Source organism: Gambusia affinis, linkage group LG22, assembly GCF_019740435.1.
Source record: "Gambusia affinis linkage group LG22, SWU_Gaff_1.0, whole genome shotgun sequence".
NCBI classification, from domain to species: Eukaryota; Metazoa; Chordata; class Actinopteri; order Cyprinodontiformes; family Poeciliidae; genus Gambusia; species Gambusia affinis.
In genome coordinates, this window is record NC_057889.1 from 3,345,466 (window position 1) to 3,363,992 (window position 18,527).

At 36.3% G+C, this 18,527-nt stretch overlaps 1 protein-coding gene across 1 annotated transcript in view; it reads right to left on the reverse strand.

Moving 5' to 3' along the window:
- man1a1 (mannosidase, alpha, class 1A, member 1) overlaps window positions 1–18,527 on the reverse strand; it is a 119,440-nt gene that overhangs the window by 45,782 nt on the left and 55,131 nt on the right. The window lies entirely within an intron of this gene.

The following is an 18,527-nucleotide window of genomic DNA, read 5'->3' on the forward strand; positions in this document are numbered from 1 at the left end:
GTTGCTTCGCAAAACAAGTGTATAAAAGAAAGGCAGCACAATCCCGAGGACTATATAAATAATTTGGAGATAAACTTGAGATATTTTGTGCTGTGAACAAAAAGAAAAAAAAGCCAAGAGAGGCTTAAAATCCCTCATGGAGTTGAGAAGAATGCAATAATTCATCTACAGGTTCTACAGTAACTGTTAATTGCCGAGTTAAAGAACATAACAGGTGGGAAAAACATACAAAAATTTTGGTTGAAAAAGCAGAAAAAACCCAACTTGGACATTAAGAAGAGAAGCTTAGCAGAGAAGAAAAGTATTTTAAATGTAATGTTACTTGAATGGTAAACAAAGCTACGTGTCAAACAGACAAAACATCGAAGCTTCAGATCTTCACAGTTCAACAACATGAATACCAAAATCCACATATAGGTTCTTGAAAGCAGTAAATCATCAAAAAAACATCAGCAGTAACTTTGGCTGCTGCTCATGCTCAGACGTAAAGATCCAGACAGCAGGAAACAAAGACAGCGAGACAGCTGATGTAATTGGACTGTAAGTCCCACAGAGGAGAGAGCTGCCTGGTGAAGAGTTTGGGTATTTACCAACTGCACTTTCACTGTCTCCAAATTTCATGTTTGAGGTTTATTGACATTTTGGATTAACCAGAGAACTATAGTTGGTAATTCAATGAAGATAATCCCAAAAAATAAGATGTAGAATTAAACCTGACTGAAACGATTAATCGTTACTGATCGATTAATCGTTAACTAGAGTATACAGAGACCATTTGCTGAAACAACAACATACTCAGAGCGGTAATGGAGTCAAATATACATATATTTTAGATTTACATAGATTAAAAAAACACTTTTTGTTTGTAAATAAGTTCAGAGATGAAGAAAACCAGTGAAGTGTAACTCCTGTAAATAAATACAAGTAGGGCTAAAATAAGTAACTGGATTAATTATGATGAACTGAATATTGAAATAATAGTTAAAAAATTTAGAAACTGTTAACTGGAGAATATAGACTCAAGGACCATTTCCTAAGAGAACAACATATTAATATATGTAATTAAGTAAAAACTATACAAAAAAAAACAAACACTTTTTGAATGTAGGATAAAATTAAACCCTCCCAGAATTAGCATAGTTTTAGCTTGCTTTAGTTCAAGTTCTGCAAAATCTCCTATTAAGCATATTTAGTCTCTAATTATTAATCAACACATCAGCTCTAAACTGTATTGATGTTAAATCAAGCAGAAAAGGCTGAACTTTTTACAATTTCACAATTTTTTAGCTCTGTTTTGCTAAAGTGATAAAGTGATAAAGTGTATGCTAAATGTTATTACATTTAATGCAATAAAATGTTTATTTTCTTATTTAAAAAAGAAATGCAATTGTTTACTCGCATTTTTCCGATTAATCGTCAGAATAATCCATTGATCGTGCCTTACTGGCATGGTTCCGATTAATCGTCAGGATAATCCATTGATCGTGCCTTACTGGCATGGTTCCTTCATGTTAAACTCATTCATATCGAAGTCATTCATGTTTCTGGTGAGCTGGCTGCTCCTCGATTCACTCAGAGATGCAGAAAGACCAGTGAGCTGCTGCCCTGCAGTCTAGCCCAGGGAAACTCTTGCTCTTTTCACACCACTGAGCAGCACAAGGGCCCGCTGCATCCTAATAGCACATTTAGGTACTCGAGACTCGCCTGAGCTGTAATTAAAAAAAATGAGCACACTATGCCGTGGTGGTATTTCGCAGTATGCGCCGGGTCAATAGCTTTTTAATCAGAGAATTCGCTGGAACTGTTTAGAAAATGGGTGCAAAGGCCTACAGGCCAGGCCTGAAATATTGTTTTGCAACAAGCTCGTCTGCACCCTTGGACTTAGTTTGTTAATGACATTGGCTTAAAATTGTCTTACAGCCAGGCTGAGGAGGCCATGCAGGGGGCTGCTCTGGAAACATGCTTCAAATTCAAGCCATTTTTATGCCATCTTGAATTAAATTTAAGAGAGAAAAAAGCTATATGGGGTAATCATGCTGTGTTAAAATGAATAATACCTAAAATTATTATTATCTATTTGTGTCTTTTCAGCAGTTTTGTGGACGCTGAAAAGCTTTAACTCTGCTTTTTTTCCACAGAAAGCACCTAGCTTGATTTGGGTAGACAAAAATTAACGTCATACGGCCAACTGGCGATAAATTTGAGATCAACATGCGGAAGGTGACATCACTCTCTCTCCATTCATTTCCTATTAAAATGGAAATCTGGCATTTCCATGCATGAGAAGTTTTGCGCTCCAACACGTACAGGCACGTTTGCAATGTGACAGTAAAGTTAAAAAACATCAACATTTGTCGGGTTTTACCCCCAATGGAGGTGAGGTTTGCCTGTCGCTGTTTGGTTAGGTAGCTAGCTAGCAAGTGCATATTAGCAGCTAGTTACCAGCAACCTCAATTGTCTTGAATCCCTGAATACCGCAATGTATTTATGGCAAACTTGCATTTTGTTTTATGAATTTAACACTAGGGCTGAAGCGATTAATCGGATTAATCGTGAATAATCTGTAACTGAAATAATCATATTTCTTTAGTTGCAGATGTTTCCTTTACTACAAATGGTAAAGCATGAACTAAAAGAATGCTGTGTTATTGCATTTTAGGCAATAAAATTTTAATTTTCTTATTTTAAAAAGGAATGGTTTATTGCTATTTCTACATATCTTTAACAATATATAAAATTTGTTTCAACGTATAATTTAGAAATCTGCACAATGATTAATCGATTAATCATCAGAATAATCCAAATAATACCTAATAACTAAAATAATTGTTAGTTGCAGCTCAATTTAAGACATTTAAGGCCTTAAAAAGTCTTAAACTCATGTATCTGAGAATACGATTTTTAAGGACACTATTGGAAAAGACCCTCATGCCGAAATCTTCACAGCTCAGGTGGGCAAAAATGACTGATTTGAGACAAAACCTTCTCTTTAACATGCAGCTCACACTCACAAAAGAGAGAAAAAAGAGGGAAAGTAAAAGAAAACAAAAGAGGCACCAGAATGAGTGACAGGCGAACAAGGTGGTGATACGAGTGGTGAGAAAAAAGCTGAACAATAGACATGTCAGAGTCAGCGGCTAATCTGTGATTAGATAGTGCCTCAGTTTGATAATACTCCAATGTGAGAGCAAAGAGGGAGACTCTCTCAGCTTCCTCTGTCACTCAAAGACGTGAGTGTGTGTTAGTGTGTGTGTGTTAGTATATTAACTAGGCAAATGGCTCCCTTCCCTTATCTTCCTTGCAAGGGGAAGAGATAAGGTCCAATGAGGGCAGGACTGGAAAGCCGCTTGGCTCCCTTCAGGCCAGATGACAGGAATAAGAAACAAAGCAGCAGACATGAACTCTGGGGATATTTCAGGCTTTCTAACAATAACCGACTGCAGATCTGCCAGTCAGCAACACCGAGGATTAAAGCTACATCCTACATGTGTGAATATTGATGTTTAATTGCATAACAGAAAGCTTTGTTAGCTCTCTTTACTATTTGTGGTTCTAGTTCAGGCATTCTGACATAATGATGTTGTTTGTAGGTTGACTGGAAGCTAGAGTTTCTCTAGAGCAACAATAACTATTTAGCATAAACACTCTGGGGATTAAGGACATAAAACGGAAAGCAGCCTTTGATGATGTTAATACGGAGGTCTCGAGACACCAAGCAGGGAATTTTCCACCAAATAATTTCTCCTGGTAATCAGCCTTTCAATTAATACCCCCACATTAAGATCATTTCTGTAGAATGCCTACAAATTTGTCTCCGGAACAAAACTGATTTTACAAAAAATCAAATCTTTGATTTGATGTTTAAGAACAAGGATTAAATGCAATTCTGATTATTTCATTTTTAATGTCTTAGGTATTAGGATTGGTGTGACGCAAATGTCAAAAACTGGACCCAAAACCAGATCTAAAGATTTTAAGTAAGAACACGAGGAACAGCGTTCTGGGTCAGCTGCAACTTTTCAGCTAGAACTGTTACAGTAATCAATGCAATTAAAGATGAACGCTTATTGTTCCAGATGTCGTTTGAACATTTGTTCAGGTGATGAAAGCCTGACTTTGTAACCGTCTTTATGTGTCTGTGAATGTTCAGGTCTACATCACTACACCCAGCTTTCAGACCTGATCTCTCGTTTCTACCTGTAGTTACTGAAGTTGTGTGCTGACTGGATCATTTCTCTTTAGATAAGAAGATAATAGTTTTGTTTCTGTTTAAGGTGAAAAAAGTTATGGCATGTATTGATTATGTCCTATCCATCAGTGATTGAAAGGCTTGATCATCACCTGATGAAATTGTAATGTAGAGCTGTGGGTCATCTGCATAACATCTGATAATGTTCTAATAACTAAGGGATATAGCAAAAGAAAATCCTAATTTCTAAGCATTATTTTAATATTGCATATGAAAAATTTAAAAAGTCACAGATAATCATGAATGGTGATTTCATAGATGTCCAGCAGACAGTTGTTTACGCCTTTGAGGAGGAAGGAAAGCCACAAAACATCATTGTCAAAGATGGTGGCCATTGACCAGGTTGGATCCATAGTGAGTTTAGAAAATAATACATGGGTTTCAATTAAATCATTCTGATATAAAGGTTTACAGTGATGTTAATGCTCTGGTTTATCACCTGCAACAAACGTCTGCCTTCATTTTTAAGTCCAGCAGCGTTAATGCTGAACAGCATTAAAGAGGATGACTGACTTTGCCAAAAATCCTTTACCGCACACTTTATAATTTTATTTTAAAAAAGAAATTCTCCTGCTGTTCGGATGACAGGAGTTCTCTGATAACATATCTGGGATTTTAAAATACAGTTTCCTGTCCTTTATTAGAATAAGTAAAAGAATAAATGAAACTAGAAATGAAATGACTAATCAAATGAATCATGATGAATCAATTAATGAAATAATAGTCAACTAATTTAGTAATGATTCATCATTAACTGGAGTATAAATTTGCTCAAAGAACATATTCAGAGCAGTAATTACACCTTAACTGTGGTATATATATATTTATTTATTTTGCATTTAACTTCAGCTGGTTCAAACATACCAAAGGAATGCTATGTTATTGCATTTTAGGCAATGAATATTTATTTTCCAATTGTAAAAAAGGAAGTGAATTCTTTAGTTTCATATTTAAAGTATTTCTAATATTGCACAAAAAGGATTAAGTGGTTAGATGAAAAAAATCTGTAAAATCTGTCCATTTTTGACTAGATTATTTGATTATTCATCACAATAATTGATTAATCGACTACTAAAATTGTCATTAGTTGCAGTCAATGAAACTCAATTTCTGGGGATGAAAACTTTCAGTGTGTTTTATTTGAGTTGGACTCACGACTCTTCGGACATTTTCCTTTGTGCCGTCCCACTCTGCTGCAGAATGTGTTTTATTGCTATTGTGATGCTGAGATGGGATTACAGAAGACATGATGGAGATTTATTCTGTATGTGTTGAATCATGCATAAGCAATAATATAAAAAGGAAATGCACAGATTTTAATGTAATCTAGGCAAGAAACTTTCATTACTTTTATGGTGGCCAGTAATTCTGTATTTTATGTGATTCTTAATGTCAACACATCAGTTTTATCATAAATATGACTATTTTGAACTGCTGTTCTCAGGATATTAAGATAAAGTGTCAATCTAATGATTTTTTTCACTTTAGGATATAAACTGTATATATCGAAGGATATTTACAGTTCCACTAACATTTCCTAGGAAATGTCGGAGTGGAACGCTTTTAACATTTCCCTTTGGAGTTTCAAACCTCAAGTTTTCAAAAATTATAATCGTCTGACCATCTTTGGCTGGAATTTTATTATTTTTACCTTTACAATATTTAAAATGTTTTAAAAACAACTCCTAATTATTATTTGAATTTTCCAGAACACAGGGTCAAGTCTACTGCCATTCCAATCATCATACTGAAGTAAATTTCATCTGTGCAGACAGAGGGTCTGCATAGCTTAGCAGGAGATTAAGTAAAGGCAAAAATGTGTATATATAGTACAGTTTGGGTTTACAGTGCTCTGAATATTTAGTTTTTTCAGCAAATTGCCATTTTTGGGCCTGTATATTCCAGTTAGCGATAAATCAATTACTAAATCAGGTGACAATTATTTAAATTATCGATTAATGAAGATTTTTCCAATTAATCGTTTCAGCCTTAGATGCCAGGTTAAATTCTGTATGTTATTTTGGAGGATTATCTTTATTAGTCACAAACTACAGTCCTCTTGGCTAATCCAAACTATTAATCGATTAATCAGCAAAATGAAAGCCTTTAACCGTTTCAAGCCATGCTAAACACGCCCTATTCTGAAAGTGTATTCCAAAAGCTTAGTTTTAATTTCTTCCTAAAAACTCTAAAATAAAGAGTGTTTTCCCTCTCATGCAGAGATCAGATCGTTATTGGGGAGTTTTGAGATATATTGCTCAGAAAGATGTCATTTAGTTGACGTATCAAGTGCAGAAACTTCCCTTAGCATTTATTTCATAAACAAAGTTTCAGTTTCTTGCTCTGAATTACTTACAGACACCACGTCGCCCTCCTGCTCAGTGTGTATATACCCATACAAGACAAGAGGGGAGTGCAGGGGGAAAATGAAGCTGTGTAGTGGAGCAATTACTCGATGTGTCAAAGCATGGCGAGAGGAAAGGCTTGGATCCTTTTCTGACAGCGAACATGTGTGGAGCTGTTAGGATCCTACAGAGTCTCGCCTCACAGCTGTCTGAATTAGGGAGCGAGCTTTTAGGTGGACACACAGGGAGGGCTGATAAAGGTTTTGGCAAGCCACAGGAAGGAAGAGAAGATACCACCGATGTGTGACCCTGCAGACCAAACCAATTTTCTTGGTGTCGAGCAGCCCGCTGCTGTGTGGAGCTGTGTGGGTTGTTCCTAGCTAACGGACAAAAGAGTGTGAACTAATATTGTTCTGCAAGAGTCGGATCACAGGGGATAGAAAACAGGGTAAAAAACCAAATTCATCCTCTACTTAGAACGGACTGTATTCTAGTGTGTTGGCATGCGTAACTACTAACACCACTACATTAAAGCCTCAAGACGTCCAACATTGTCTCAGACTCTTCCATTAAATAAGAAATTAAAATCACAGCTGAATAACATTGTTCACGTGCTAAGCCACTTTGCTTCATGGCGGAGACGGATATACACAGTTAAATGACATGCATTCAAAATTCAGCCACTGGACATGTTGACATCTTATTCAGGTGTTGGAGCAACAAGAGCGGCTAATTATGTGGCGTTTTGGTAGAAAATGTGGTCGGCCATTTTACAGAGGAGATACAAAATCAAAACCTTAGAATGATGCGCAATTCTTTATGACCTGTTCAATAAATATTTGTTGACACAGGTAACCTGGAGAACATAAAAATTATCCATCACCCTTTCCTCTATGCTACACTGCAGCTAGCATAACCTGTTGTGAATGCTAACTAGAGTTAGCATAGCCACTATTGACAGTGGACAAACTGTTTTCCTGTAATGATAAGAGGTTTTGCCAACATTAGCATATTTAGCAATGAGTAGATGAGGTTGATTGACAGCACTAAGCCCCTCCTCCTGGCTTTGTCTGGAATAGTTGCTCAGGGAGGAAGAGGAAGAAGAGGAGAAGGACGCTGATCTTTTTCACAGATTATCTGTCTCATACTGTCACAACATGTGTCAGTTTTAACAAACATGTAAGAAACATTTTTTTAAAGAAATCTACCAATTGTGATTGGAAATCTGGTCAAATATGGAGGTCAGATGCTTGTTGATGGCTGCAAGAGGGGTGTTGCTTAAGGATATTTAATCAAATATTGTCTGTAACTTTATGGGTAGTTTATTTCTTAATGTTATACTGACAGACCATAACAAAAACAAAGATTTAAATGAACCATAGAAGCCAGCATGTGTATAAAAGAGATTTCTAATTGTTCACAAGTGTCTTGAAAGTCTGATATTTTTTGTGGATAATGTTTAAATTTGATTAAGAAGCCCTTAAGATTGTAGGAGGTTCTGAAACTACTTTGATGATAAATTCTAGACGATACATTGACTGGTGATAAGCAACAACCAAACTCATCTTTCAGGTTCCTCAACAGGAAAGAGATAAAAATATGAATAAAGACCCAATCTGCAGATTTGAACAGCTTATAAAGCGGATACCAAGCAGTGCATTACATTTGTCCAACACTTCTTCTTACTTTTTCTGTGTCCTCAAACAGCCTTTTTCCATCTGTAGGCCCGCTCGATTTCCTCAAAACAGATTAGACCGGCCTAAAAAGGGATTAAGATAGATATCCAGAAAAATTCATTCTCCACGGTTGGTAAATAACCTTTTCTTGAGTGTGTGCGTGTGAATCTAAGCGGATTCGTAAGGGGCTTTGCCTGAACGCAGCGGGAGTGAAAAGCAGAGAAGGCCATGAGGGGAATGGGTTGGCGTGGCTGTTTTTCTCCCTCCGTCCCTCAAGCAAAGCCAATTTTCTAACAGAGCGAAATGGATTTCCTGAGGACAGCAGGTAGAAGCTGTGCGCTGGCTCCAGCAAACACAACGCATCACTCTGTGTGTGAGTGTCTCATATGTCACTGATCAATAGTGCAGGTTGTCAAGATGACCTATACAGCATGAGGTCAGTGATGGGATTACACCGTGGGTGGTTCTGTGAAACAGAACCGGTCCCTTTCTGTGAGAGACCGACTCAAGGTCTTAACTTTCACAAAGCTCAGTGTTTCGGTCTGTATAAACGTCAAAAAAAGGTACGGTTGTGTATAAGTTAACTGACAATTATAGCTGTACAATAAGCTGCAAACATTTCTTCTAGGGCTGAAACGATGATTCAAAATTAAAGTGATTAACTGATTAATCGATTGTTGAAATAATCGTCAACTAATTTACTAATCGATTAAATGTTAAAAGACTCTAAAAATTTAATTTGCTGAATTAACAATACTTAGAGTGGTAATTAAACCGAAACTGTGCCAAAAATTTAAAAAAATTGTATTTATGATGAAAACCATTTTTTGTCTGTAATTTTTAGCTTCATTTGGGTCAAATAGTGCAAAACCTCCTACCCCAAAATTTACTACCTCTTGATTTTCATCTATTGATTGGTAAACATGGTTAGAAGATTTTATTGCTGCAGATGTACCAGGAAAAAAAACCATTTAGGTAATAAAATTTATGTGCTTTAATAATTTGCATATTTCAAATATTATTTTAAAAACGTTTAAGTGGTTGATGAAAAATGTGCCATTTTAAAAAAAGGTACAATTAATCACCAAATTGCAGTTCAGGGGCCATTTTTGTACCTTGTACTGACTTTGTGTGGCCCCTGAAAGTCAAAATGAGTGCAGTTTAATAAAGATAGTAGAATTAGAGCTTTATTTCATATGCTAATATTTTCTTTTTAGCAGCTAATGCAGTGACAACGCATGAATAACAAAGCAGTTAATGACCATAAATCCTGAAAGGTTATGTTTAATAGCAGCACAATCCAACATTTAAGACACTTGTTTGTGGTAGAACAAAATTAAATGAGCCACTACATTTTATGTGGAAGCAAAAGACACTTTTTGTCCTGAAAATGTGTTAATTTTAGCATAAAAACATATAAATAAGTCTATGAGATTGCAATAAATACAAGGAAATATTGTGCCAGATCAACAGGTGGGACAATTGTTAACTTTTATTTATAGGTTTAAAGTCATTTTTTTAACTCATTAAACTTTTTTAGTTGCTAATACGGTGACAAACGTGTGAATAAAGAGAAAGTTGAAGGTGATATAAATCTTTTTGGGAAAAGTGGTACCTTAAATTCAATCATAACACCAGGTTACCATTCTTTTCCTCCATCTTATAAAACATTTCACTGAGTAATTGTGAGATTTTTAATTGAAAGAATAACTTCAGTTATTGTTTATCTGGAGGAAAATTTACACCCATGTGAGAAATGTTATTTTACAGAAATAAAACCTTTTATATTTTCGCTACCTCTCAGCTGCTGAGATACAATCTGTCCAGCTGTGATGTAGATCGAATAATCACACATTTCACTCGCTGTGTCACTGTCAACGTAAACATGCAGACCACCTGAGAATAAGTTTGAATACAGGATAAAGATGCAGAGAAATAAAATAGTAAAATCCATTGTTTCTCTTTTTATTTTAAAGGTGGAGGCGTACATGTTCAATCATTTCTAATACCTGCAACTCTTTATGCCTCTCATGTTTAATCTCGGCTTTTTGATGAGAACAATAAGTGAAAAATGAAGTAAAACCAGGATAGAGAAAGACACCGTGTCTCCATCCTGCTGCTTCCAATCTCCAGCGGTTCTTTTCTCATTATCGTCATTTTTCACTCGTCAATATAAAGCCGTTTTTCATGCCAGACACACTCTTTTTGGCACATTATCCAGTGTTTCCCATTATCTGAACAGCTGGACAACATTCCTCAGTCCTGATATCATTCTCAGTGCTGTAATTTAACTTTTCCGTCCCTCTGAGACGTGTGTTTGGTTTTGTTTTAGGCATATTTTAATTAAAACTTGATGTGGTTTTTTTATTGAGCTGTGACACGTGTTAAATTAAACAGCCTACAGGTCCAAACTCGATTTCCCTGTAGTGCTACTGGGAGAATATTGGTAACAAAAGATAAAGTTTCACTGGAGTTGAGGTGCAGTAAGACTTTCGCTTTTGTTTAGACAAACTTTACGTAGACCCTGAATTACACAAAAAAGACAATAAACCAAGGACGGTCTGGTAGGGAAGATGCAACTTTTTTGTGTATGTCTAGGGGTGAAAAATAAATCAGTAATATATTGTGACAGACATGTAATTAGAATCAATAGATAACAAATCTGATAGATATTCCCTGAACTCAGATGAAGAACCGCACAACATTTTGGGGGATGTAGACACGAGGAAATGACTTTAGCTGCTCAATCTCTCACTGCAAGCTAAGCTAGTTTAGTGGAATCAACTAACTCACTCTCTGGTTACCTAGCAACTCACTTATTTTTGGTTACCTAGCAACAACCTGCAGAGTGACTTGCTCTACAGCAGTTTAAGTTTTCAAGTTTTGTTTTTTTGTAATTTATTTATTATTTACTTTTTACACCCAAAGGTAAGAAATGTTCACCATTTGATCTTTTAAGAGTCAGTAAATTATGAGTCCAGAATTGGTTCTGAAAGCTTCATACCGTCAACATTGGAAAAACACAAAATATCTCCAAGTATTTTTGGTCTAGTTTCTAGTGCAAATATCTTTAGTACACTTTATCTTTAGTAAGACGAAAGCAGATATAGGAGCGTGTTTTAAGCAAATAATTATTTAATATCAATGAAAAGGTACTTGCTCCATTGACATAAAATTTCACTTTTAAAATGAGAAAAATCATGTTATTGAAAGAATCGGTACTTTTTCATCAATATTAGGAAATTATTGAATTAAAAGAAGCTCCTATATCTGCTGAGAAGCTATGTCTAAGTTAGTTTTATCTTATTTCAATACAATGAGATATTTGCACTAGAAATTAGACTCTTTACTTGGTAAGATTTTGTGCTTTTGCAGTGAAAGCGGTCCACTCAGCCTGTTAGGTCCAGTATTGGTAATCAGTAACCCTGTGATCGGCTCACAAAGGCCTGGTATGAAGAGCGAACACACATCCCTGACTGCAGAGTGTTGCTGAGATTTGTGAGCGTACTCTGGAAAAGTTACCTTAATGGATTCTAATAAAGTAGTGGAGGGATTGGAAGAGACATGCGGCGGTATCCTGGGCCAGACCGCCCGGCTTGTTGAGCAATCGGATCAATCGCAAATAATAGAAGCTTTCAGGAAATGACTAAAAGCCTGGTAAGAACCACCATCATTCAGCTAATTTCTGAAGCTGCCAGCACAGAAGCAAGAAAAATCAGATAAGTGTCTGGGTCCTCGCTATCAGAGGGTTTATTCATGTTGATTTTAAGAAAAGAAGGAGAAGATTGCTCAGCTTAAATTGCAGTGGAAAGGAAAGTTGAGTCAATTTAAAAGGTTGGATCATTTAATGGTTCAAAAGAAGGCAAAGTTATCGTAGGGAATTACAGCTCTAACTGGATGGATAGAGTCTGGAAGTCATTTTTAACTGTCAAAGTCACTGATTATTGATTGGAGTTAAGACTAGACTTTGACTAGACCATTCTAACACCTGTATGCTTTGATCTAAACCATTTTATTCCAACTCTAGCTGCCTGTTAGGCTTTCAGACAATTATTCCCTCTGGTTTTAGAAGATTTTCAGCTGGAAAGATCTTTGCTCTCAGTTTCTTGATTTTGGAACAACATATTGTTTTTTTTTGTTTGTTTGTTTTGTTTTTTCAACAACTGGTAGTAGCTGTTAAGTTCAGGTGTTATTTGCATGCCCAAATAACACCTGAAGTACAATCCTAAATCCCAGTGGACCTGAATCGGAGGCTTCATGGATGCAGGAGGAGGTAAAACCATGTTTTCCATCCATAATGATGGTCATATCCCCTTCTTCAACATCTCTCTAACCATATGGCTAAATGAATATTTTAAGAGTTACTCCTATTATAAATCATTCCATCCCGCAGAGTCGCCATGCAAAACAACTCTGAGGATACTTAGATAATTTGAGTTACGACAACATTTATTTTTTCTCTGCAAGGATCATATCCTCTACTCCAACATCTTTCTAACCATACGGCTAGAGATTTGAAGAAGACCAGAAAAAAGTAAAAGAGGTGGATAGCAGTGCTGAATCCTGGACATATTACTATTAAATATTGTCTCTGCTGCCCTCACATTTAGCTATTAGCTACTGAGATGAGATTATATGAATCCTTCAGCATGCAGCCGTAGATATGAACGCCTGTTTATGGGGATGTTTAGGTGATGCTCCTGCATGCGCCACTTGACTCTTTTCAGTGCATTTTTCTGCCTATAAATGAGGTCATGTGGGAATCAACGCTTTGTCTGGCTTTAACTGTGATGGTGGTTTTGATTTAATCAGGTTGGATGTAAGGGTTTGAGAAAAACATTCAACAGATTACAACAGCAGATATGACTAAGACGTGGATTAGCTGTCATCACAGCTAAGCATAATCATCTCTAGGTTTTAATCATTGTGCAGAAAGGGCTTTGGAAGGAACACACATCTCTTATATTGAATATTGTTGAGGTTTAAAGCTGATTTTTCAACCCAAATAATAAACACGGCATATTTTCTGCACGATTTTCATGGAGACATTCTGTTGTTTAGGCTCCTTTTTATGTAAAATATGAACATTTATTGTGAATTTATTGTATCTGAAATGTTTAGGTTTTAAAAATGGCAGCTGGAAAAACTTAGGAAGGAAGGAAAGAAAGAAGAGAGAAGGAACGAGTACAGGGAAGGAGAAGAAGAACAGAATAAACAAAAACAAGGTACCAAGGTAAAAAGAAAGAAAGAAAGGAAGGAGACGAGCAATGACTTGAGTAACTAAGGAAAGGAGGTATGTTGACTCAATGAAAGAAGGATAAAAAAACAGAAGAAGAAGGAAACTAGGATGGAAGGGAAGCATGGCAAATGAGGGAAGGAAACATGAAAGAGAGGAAAAAAAGGAACAAAAATGCTAAGAAGGAAGTAAAGAAAAACAGAAGGAAGGAACAAAGGATGAAAGACAAAAGGAAGCATGAAAGTGTGGAGAAGAGGAAGGAAGGAGACAAGTGAATTAAGGATGGAAGGATTAAAGGAAGTAAGGACAGAAGGAAGGACCATTTAAAAAAGGAAGGAAAGAAAGGAGGAAAGAAACAGGGGAATTAAGGATGGAAGGAAAGGGGGAGCGATGAATTTAAGAAAGGAAGATAAAAAGAAAGGAACGACAAAAGACAGAAGGCAAATTGAAAGTCCACTGGGGTGAAAGGAAAGGAAAGGAAGGAAGAAAGGAAGGAAGATAAAAAGGAAAGAAGAAAGAAGGAAGGAAGTAAAGAACTGGCTAAGAAGCAAAGGATAGACAAAAGAAAAGAAGACAAACAGGAAGGTGTATGATATAAACAGAAGGAAATAAGGAATTGTGTAAGGAAAGAGGAAAGAATAAATGAAAGGTCAGAATTACAAGGACACAAGGAAAGGAAGGGCAAACAGAAGGAAGGTAGAACCACAGCAAGGTAGCAAAAAAGGAAAGAAGGAGAAAGAGAATTAAATGTGGAAATAAAAATGTTTCTCTAAAATCTATTTTCTTTCTGAATGTTCATCTAATCCTGGAAAATGATTCCAGACTTTTCCAGACCTTTCTGCAGGTGAATCCTCTGCATCTGATTTCTACTCTTCCCTCCTTCTGCACCTTTTTCCCTCACCGATTCCTCCCATCAATTTATTGCCTCCATCCATCACCACTTCTTTCAGGTGTCTCCCCTCATTTTCCCGTACAATCTCTTCCTTCATGCTCCGCTTCCTTTCCTTTCCTGTCCCGCTCCCTAGCTTTCATCCTCTCTGTCCTTTCTCCGTCCTTGCCGCCTTCCAGCACTTAGCTTTGATTAGCAGAATGACTGGAAGCCTTTCAGTTAGTTCATCATCCCGTACTTGCTTTACCTGCTCCCTACCATTCTTCATTTCTGTGCAGGAAGAGGACGCACGCTGGGATCTGGACGGACGCTAAAAGCCTGCCAGTAGGGCGCAAGCAGCCGCTACCAGCTCTGATCTTACTGATCAAATTTTCATCAAAGCGAACAGGGTTTTTTTTTTTCTCTCTCTTTTTGAGTCTGGAACGAACTGCAACTAACGACTGACTGAGGCGCTCGTCTTCCCATTCAACAAAAATAATGCAAAAACAGCCCGACTTGATTTGAAGTTTTTTGTTTGTTTTCTTTCCCCACCACGGGGTCTTTTGTGTCCCTTATGTGACAGCAGGCTGACAGGAAAGGGGGGAAGACATGTGGGAAATGTTGCCGGGTCCGGGAATCAAACCCGCGACGGCCGCGTCGAGGACTCAAGGCCTTCAAATGTGGGTCGTGCTAACCCCTACGCCACCACAGCACGCCCAACTTGATTTGCAGTTTTAAATGGAGGAAATTACAGCCAATCAAAAATCATGCATGATTTTAAATGGTAGTGTTGGGTAAAAATACCGTCAATGATTCACAAAAAAATGTTTATTGAAAGTGTAATTAACCTGCAAATCAACTTTTTTTTGCTTATAAACTCTCTAAGTAAATTATTAAGGGTTGTATTTTTGTGTTTCTGTGAATTTTGACATTTTTGTGTAAATTTGTTTAGTTAAGCATTATTTTGCCTAAAACCTTCTCAGTGGTTGAACCAGTGCCTAAGCAGCTGAATTTTTCTACTTTTTAATAACACATCAGACACAAAAAGTTGCTACGTTTATCACTTGTTGATTTTTTTATTAGAAAAAGTTGATAAATATAGCAACAAACTGTGTAAGTTAAAAATTGTGCATATTTTGTCCAAAGCCTCTGACTGAAGACAATCTGTTTTTTCATGCTAAGGGTTGTTTGCATTGTTCTTGATTTTATGAAGATCCCTTCTTTGCATCATCACCTCCACTGGTTCCAGTCATCCCCAGAACAGAATCGGCCATCTTTGTCAGGTCGTTCTGATTAGATCAGAATCCTACAAAAAGCTGATTGTTCTTCACGTCAAATGTCATTTTCTAAAAAAATATAAGATCGAAAACACACTTATGTGTGTTCTTCATTCTTCATTTAAAATGGGAAAACAGACCTCTTGTTTAGATTTAAATCTATTACAATGAAATCACAAATCTGGTGTAGAGTTTTTCAATAAGCTCTAAAACCAACAGAAGACAGTCCAACTGTTTTCAGCTGTGATGATGAAACTGAACAGGGCTTTAAGTGAAAAATAAAAGCACATTTTCAGCAGCAAACCTTTTTAAATCCACTAAAACAAACATCCACAGCGCCACGCCTGTCCTTTTAATCCACTCATAATTAAATTACCCAACTCTCCACTCATAGCTCAGACCTCCTGCTCCGTTTATGTCTGATTTGTATAATATACAGGATGTAATAAAGCCGAATATGAATGTCGATACTTTCTATATCTCCCAGTCATTATCGAGCATGTTGAGTGTCTCCCCATCTCTAATGAATATGATTTAAATTCTGAACATGCAGACAAAGTCAAGAGGCTGAATATTCACTAAGGTCACAGACTGATTCTCCACATTCTGTCTGTTTGTCTCTTTTCTCTCTGGATGTTTTGGTTTAAATTGTTTCTCAAACAGTCAGAGAGACAAATCATTAACCGTTAATAAAATCCAGTTCTGTTGAGGCCCATTAATTCCTCAGGTGCTAGATTTATAAAAACAAACAAAAAAAAACCTTGTTGATGAGTAAGAAGAACAGGAAAGTCCAAATAAGGCAGTAAAGACCTAAAAATGAGAACTTTATATTTAAACACAAAAGTTTATCAGAACTATTTCTGAACAAAAATTAGCTTAACATAGTTAAAAGTTTCCACTGCTTATCCAGGGCTGAACGATTAATCGGATTATTTGTGATTAATCGATTGTTGAAATAATCGTCAGCTGTTATAGGAATTGATTTATCGCTAGCTAGAATCAAAGTATCGGTTTTTGCTGCAACAACAAAAACTCAGAGAAGTAATTAAGCCAAAACTGTACAAAAATATAAACTTTTTGAATTTATGACAAAATGCCATACATTTTTGGGGGTAGAAAAAAAACCTTTTCTATCTAATTATTAATCATTTAATCCAAAAAATAAACAGAAATAAGGTTTCAAATGTTGTTGGTTTGAAGAGTTTTTTAGTTGTAAACCTAGATGATCAAATGCTCATTAAAGAAATTTCAGGTAACACAATGTGTATTTTATCAGTAAACAATGACAATTTTGTTTATTTGCATCTTTACTGTATTTCTAATATTGCACAAAAAATGTCTAAATCTGCAGATTAATTGATAACTAAAATAATTGTTACTTGCAGATCTAAATTTATAAATTTTCCCCGACTTGTGACTGTAATAACCTTCAGTATTGGCTTTAAAGTTCTTTTAAAGAAATTTCTTTTAAATTTCATGCTGGTAAGACCAGCTCAGCGTGAGATAATTTCATTCCTTTAACATCTCCAACCAATATTTTACTGGAATCAACTGACACTGATGTGTTTTTACCCCCTGCAGCAGAACCTGGCGTTTCTTCAGATCCGTGTCGACTTTTATTCAGTGCCAGAAAATCCAGCAGCAGTCCATCATCTTCTCAATCAAAACCCCCCTCAGCTCTCCAAGGCTGCCCATTATATACCTTCACCAACCTTCAGGGAACCCCAACCTGCAGCCGGATGAAGGAGCACGAAAAGTACAACTGACCTGAAATGAATGAATCTCATTCAGGGAACAAAACAAAAAAAAAAAAAAAACCCTGCTGCAAAATATTACGAGTTGTCTGTTTTTAAATCAAGTACGTCAAACTTTAACATCTTGATAAATCTCCAGCTTATCAACAGCAACCAATACTTCCCAGGGGATTTCAAAGGTAATGAAAGCAATTTAAATTCACAATAATTCAAATGTACTTCTAGCTTTCTATTTGTCTTGAAACCAGTTTGTCTCAACTACATATCAAAAACTTTATTGATGATATTTATATCATGTAGCTGATGATTTGTAGTTGTTTGCCATTCTCTACTCAGTCTAATCTAAAACAACATGTTTCTCTACTACAAGGTCGTAAATCGTTTTTTTAGCCCGAAACAGGGATCATAACAATACATAATTGAAACAAGATAGAATAAGATATAATACAAAATATTCAAAAACAACAGTTAACATAAATAATACATCACGTTTAATTATACAGAGCTCATCAAAATCCTTAGGAGACACTCAATTATTTAGTAGAAAATGGTTTGTGTGCAGAGCTGGATGGGCAAATTTATCTGGAGTCAGATTAGAGAAAATTTCCAGGAGAAATGAAAACATGGAGCACAGTTTTAGATCCAACACGGTACAATTATGTTTCATTTAGGCTTCGACCTCCAGAGGGGGGTGGATGGACAGACGGATGTACAAATGGTCGGATGGATGGACGGTTTGAAAAGGGAATAGGACAGAAAAGTCTGAAAATTGAACCGTTTTTCTGTGGTTTTATTTTTAACCTTCAAAGGTTTTCCAAACTTCCACAGTTTTCCAGACCCTCTCTGAATCTTAACGAGAAAATCAGAGGAAAATTCCATCAAATGGTCTCGTTCTAAAGTGAAATTTGAAGACTTTTCCCCCCAGAAGTGTTCAGGCAGTTAGGGAGTCTGTTGAATCATATCATTACTGAGATGAGGAAAAATTCCCACCTAATTCCCACACTGACTCAGCACTGCAGGTAAAAATCTCACAGTAACATCTCCAAGTCTTTCACATTAAATTCACTGAAAGAATCTCTCTCTAGACTCAAAACCTGAATTAGTTTGGATATAAAGCGACTC